The sequence below is a fragment of the Somniosus microcephalus genome, chromosome 20 (genome assembly GCF_052327205.1).
Source record: "Somniosus microcephalus isolate GS21.2 chromosome 20, FLI_Smic_1.0, whole genome shotgun sequence".
Taxonomy (NCBI): domain Eukaryota; kingdom Metazoa; phylum Chordata; class Chondrichthyes; order Squaliformes; family Somniosidae; genus Somniosus; species Somniosus microcephalus.
In genome coordinates this window covers 68,942,190-68,948,189 of record NC_141006.1, presented here as the reverse complement: position 1 = coordinate 68,948,189, position 6,000 = coordinate 68,942,190, and positions in this window count along the sequence as shown.

Sequence of the window (6,000 nt, the reverse complement as noted above, 5' to 3'; positions counted from 1 at the left end):
AAGTGGACACGCCACATCTGACACCAGTCTGTAATCACCCAACCATTTAATCAGAAAGGATGGCAGCTGCGATGGATTAATTTGCATAAGAAACAAGCATAATGATGAGAGGCAAAGGTTAAAACTCACTATGATGTCAGCCGTAGAGCTTCTTCTCTTTCTGAATGAAGTTACCAATGAAATTGGCTGCAAATTTTGCCTACAAATGTGGGCCACAATGGCCATCCCATGTGTCTCTAATTAACAGTGCACACTGGTTCTGTCTATTTTATTTATTGTTAAAATGAACCGTTTCATTTTGCATAAGTCCTTCTGGGACTCGCCCAAAATGTCTCTCCCCAGCCGTAAGTTTTTAATTCTTTCCATATGTGAACAATGTTCCCTTCGACTGGTCGACTGACAGCAATGAAAAGTCCACTGGCCTCGTCAAGGTGTTTATCACACTACCCAAACAGATCAGGTTCTGCTCAATCACAATATTGGGCCAGATCTTGCTGGAGTCGAGGTCTCTCGATTGGGTTAGTTAGACTTTCTCCTGCACCCTTCAGCTCGACATTCTTTTACGCCGTAACTTGCTGGACGTGTGAGCTAATAACCTTCGTAAGATATGCTGCTATAAAACTTGGCATTGATGTTGTGGGACATTGCCATCACATTTCACCACTTAATCATCACTTTTGTTACTCACACATGCACTTTAACATGCTCACTTCACAACCCTGCAAATGTTTATCAACATCCCAGGGAACTCAGACCCTTGAATCCACTATTTTTGATATGTTTTGACAGTTCTTAGTCAGGCCACTTCCTGGAACATCTCTGTTACAGTTCAGATATTTTCCAACGTTTTTCTTGTACAAATTGCCTGGTAAAAGTTTCCATAAAATTTGATTGAGGTGTTCAAAATCATGAGGTGTTCAGACAGAGTCGATAGAGAGAAACTGTTCCCATTGGCGGAAGGGTCGAGAACCAGAGGACACAGATTCAAGGTGATTGGCAGAAGAACCAAAGGCGACATGAGGAAAAACTTTTTTTACGCAGCGAGTGGTTAGGATCTGGAATGCACTGCCTGAAAGGGTGGTGGAGGCAGATTCAATCGTGGCTTTCAAAAGGGAATTGGATAAGTATCTGAAGGAAAAAAATTGCAGGGCTGCGGGGAAAGGGTGGGGGAGTGGGACTGGCTGAAGTGCTCTTGCAGAGAGCCGGCACAGGCTCGACAGGCCGAATGGCCTCCTTCTGTGCTGTAACCATTCTATGATTCTATGATAAGCAGATCGCATCCCTTACAGTCTGAAATCCACATCTTTTACTCTTTGCAAACAGAGTTAGGGTAATTCAGATTTAACAATTCCTACTATTTCTCCTGTCAATCTGGAAGGTGGAAATGCAAGTCCACTTTGTACAGGCTAGAATTACTGATGAATTTACAGAAACAAAGATATAGATGGTGACGTAAGAAAACTACTAGGCACTTGGTCTAAGCGTTAAACAAAGCTTTAATCAACTGTTTACAACATGGAGGTCTAGTTGTGTCCTTCACTAGTTCCTGTTAAGAATGTCCTGCGCAAGCTGGGCCCGTGCCCGAGTATTTATACTCTCCCTAGACAGCGCCACCCGCAGGCCGCTCAGTATTATTTCATAAGTCTTTCTTTCATGAATGACTGATTCATGTCAGATGGTATACTATACGGCACAAGCAGTCATTTATAAATCTTACAAGTGGGATGACTTTTTAAGAGTCCGTTGTTTTCCCAGCTCCCTCTGGCAAGTTCTTAAAATGATACAGTCTCTTACTGTAATACATAAGCTTACAGAGTTCTAAGCAGCGCCAACATTTAGCGACCAATGACAGAACTAAAGAACAGCCACAAGGCCTTACATGCGTATAGCGAATTTCTTTGATGTCGAACCAGCCCCTTTGCAGAGTGCCTTTTAGCAACCAACTTTGAAGAACTTCTAAAACATCCGCAATTGACAAGTTACTTGGCCATGGTTATCCCAGGAAATCAACAATGAGCTATGCTTGGTGAGCAGTTGGCATCACAAGATACATCCATTGCAAACAACATTCTTGCCAAACGTCAAATCTAAGCACACAAACTATAAACAAATGATTAGCCGTGACAGGATACAACATTTCATGCTGCGTTTTGTTATCTCGCAAAGAGAGTAAATAATTCTGCTAACTGATGGTGGGGCGTTTGGGCTAATTTGAAATGCCAATGGCCAGCGTGCAGAATGCTGCTGTTTTTTTCTTTATTGAACCAGCACAGACTTTCCCATTTGTGACAACCTCGTGAGAAGTAAATGCTTCACCCAAACTGTGGAAGAACATTATTCATTCACCAGAGAGTAAGGCTGAGCAAAAAGCTGTACAATGGATTTCCTCTGCTATCTTCACCTATTAACCTGCTAAAATGAACAGAAACAAACTGTACAAAGTAGTGGATGCGTTTTACAGTGATCGCTGCAAACATCAGATTAGAATGAAACTTTTTTTGACTTGCAAGGAGAAGGCAACAACAGGGATTTATTATGTTGGCGTGGTATCTGAGAACAGTAAAGGGGAACTCAATTTGCTGTGGGCAGGAATTTCGGATCTCACGACAGTTTGGCACGATAAGAAATATCTGCACACTCCAATGCCCAGAGCAGCAGCACGGAGGGCAAAGTCAGTGAATACTGGCTCCATGAAGTAGTCAGGAAGGATAGAGGGGATGGGGGATGAATAGTGTCAACCTGGGGCGGGAGAAAGAGTGCCAGTGTAAATCAGCTAGATTGATCCCTGGGATGAGAGGGATGTCCTATGAGGAGAGATTGTGTAGATTGGGTCTATACTCCCTGGAGTTTAGGAGAATGAGAGGTGATCTCATTGAAACATATAAGATTCTGAGGGAGATTGACAGGGTAGATGCTGAGGTTGTTTCCCCCAGGCTGGAGAGTCCAGAACTAGGGGGCATCGTCTCAGGGTAAGGGGTCGGCCATTTAAGACTGAAATGAGGAGGAATTTCTTCACTCAGAGGGTGATGAATCTTTGGAATTCTCTACCCCAGAGGGCTGTGGATGGTGAATCGTTGCGTATATTGAAGGCTGAGATCGATAGATTTTTGGACTCTAGGGGAATCAAGGGATATGGAGATCGGGCAGGAAAGTGGAGTTGAGGTCGAAGTTCAGACATGATCTTATTGAATGGCGGAGCAGGCTCAAGGGGCTGTTTGGCCGACTCCTGCTCCTAATTCTCATGTTCTTATGTTCTTAAATTGATGGAGAAGTGGAAGAACAAAACGAGCATGAACTGGGGGTTGGGGAGAAGAATGCCAACCTGAACTGGGAGAAAGGCAGGAAGAGTGGTCTCGTGAACTAGGAAGGGAGAGGGTCAATAAACAACTTGACAATCAGATTTAACAACAAAGATTGCCAATACAGCTTCATAATAGACTGTAATTTCTCCACAAGGAGGATAAATTGCTATAATCCCCTCCACAAAAAATCAACACTTGACCCTCCATCTTTGCAAACTACCTCCCCATCTCCAACCTCCCTTTCCTCTCCAAAGTCCTTGAACATGTTGTCGCCTCCCAACTCTGTGCACCTCTTTCCCTGAACTTCATGTTTGAATCCCTCCAATCAGGTTTCCACCCTTACCACAGTACCGAAACGGCTCTCATCAAAGTCACAAATGACATCCTTTGTGACTGCAACAAAACTAAATTATCCCTCCTCGTCCTTCTTGACTTGTCTGCAGCCTTTGACACAGTTGACCACTCCATCCTTCGCCAACGCCTCTCCACCATCGTCCAGCTGGGTGGGACTGCACTCGCCTGGTTCCATTCTTATCTATCTAATCGTAGCCAGAGAATCACCTGCAACGGCTTCTCTTCCCGCTCTTACATCGTTACCTCTGGTGTTCCCCAAGGATCTATCCTTGGCCCCCTCCTATTTCTCATCTACATGCTGCCCTTTGGTGACATCATCTGAGAACACAGCGTCAGTTTCCACATGTTCGCTGACGACACCCAGCTCTACCTCACCATCACTTCTCTTGAGCCCTCCACGGTCTCTAAATTGTCAGACTGCTTGTCCGACATCCAGTACTGGATCAGCAGAAATTTTCTCCAATTAAATATTGGGAAGACTGAAGCCATTGTTTTTGGTCCCCGCCACAAACTCCGTTCCCTAGCCACTGACTCCATCCCTCTCCCTAACATCTGTCTGAGGCTGAACCACACTGTTTGCAACCTTGGTGTCATATTTGACCCTGAAATGAGCTTCCGACCACATATCCGCAGCATAACTAAGACCGCCTATTTCCACCTCCGTAACATCGCCTGTCTCCGCCCTTGCCTCAGTTCATCTGCTGCTGAAACCCTCATCCATGCCTTTGTTACCTCTAGACTTAACTATTCCAACGCACTCCTGGCTGGCCTCCCACATTCCACCCTACGTAAACTTGAGGTCATCCAAAATTCGGCTGCCCGTGTCCTAACTCGCACCAAGTCCCGTTCGCCCATCTCCCCTGTGCTCGCTAACCTACATTGGCTCCCGGTTAAGCAACGCCTCGATTTCAAAATTCTCATCCTTGTTTTCAAATCCCTCCATGGCCTCGCCCCTCCCTATCTCTGTAATCTCCTCCAGCCCCACAACCCCCCCCCCAAGATATTTGCGCTCCTCTAATTCTGCCCTCTTGAGCAGCCCTGATTATAATCGCTCAACCATTGGTGGCCGTGCCTTCAGCTGCCGAGGCCCTAAGCTCCCTAAACCTCTCCGCCTTGCTGCCTCTCTTTCCTCCTTTAAGAAGCTCCTTAAAACCTACCCCTTTGACCAAGCTTTTGGTCATCTGCCTTAATTTCTCCTTATGTGGCTCGGTGTCAAATTTTTGTCTTATTATACTCCTGTGCAGCGCCTTGGGAAGTTTTACTATGTTAAAGGCGCAATATAAATACAAGTTGTTGTTGTTGTAGAATCTTCCAATGTTCCAGACACTAAACATTTCAATCATTTATGCATTTAAAGACAGTGGAAAGGTGAACAAGATACCAAATGTGAAAGATCACAACACAGTTCAACCCTCTTCACCCATGACTGTGTGGCTGTTCATGGTTCCAACACCATCATCAAGTTTGCGGATGATACCACGGTAGTAGGCCAGATCACCAACAACGATGAGTCAGCCTACAGGGAGGAGGTCCAGCATCTCGTGAAGTGGTGCGCCGATAACAACCTGGCCCTTAACATCAAGAAAACCAAAGAAATCATTGTGGACTTCAGGAAGTCTAAAGGCGGAAGTCACACCCCCATCCACATCAATGGGGCTGTGGTGGAAAGGGTGGACAGCTTTAAGTTCCTCGGAGTCCACATCACGGAAGACCTCTCCTGGTCCCTCAATACCTCCTCTCTGGTGAAGAAGGCCCAGCAGCGCCTATATTTCCTAAGGAGGCTGAAGGGATGTAACCTGTCACCCCTGATCCTCTCTAACTTTTACCGCTGCACAATAGAGAGCATCCTGACAAACTGTATCACAGTATGGTATGGCAGCTGTAGCTACTATGACTGGAAAGTCCTGCAGCGGGTAGTCAAAACTGCCCAACGCATTACCGGCACCCGGCTACCGACCATAGAGCACATATACCAGAAACGCTGTTTACGGAGGTCATGGTCCATCATCAAAGACTCTACCCACACCAGCCACAGTCTGTTCACCCTCCTGCCATCTGGGAGACGCTACAGATGCATTCGCACCCGTATGACCAGATTTAGGAACAGCTTCTTTCCCAGGGCTGTCATCCTACTGAACTCCACAAATAAACTCTAAAGCCTGCACATCTGCCAATGCACTTTATTATGGTTATGTTTATGTTAATGTATTACAAACCAAATGTATGTTGAATGTTTAAATGTCTTAATCTAAATGTACACTCTCGGGAGCCGCAAGCCTACATTTCGTTGTACTGCACTTGTGCACTAACAATGACAATAAAAGTTGATTTGATTTTTTTTTTA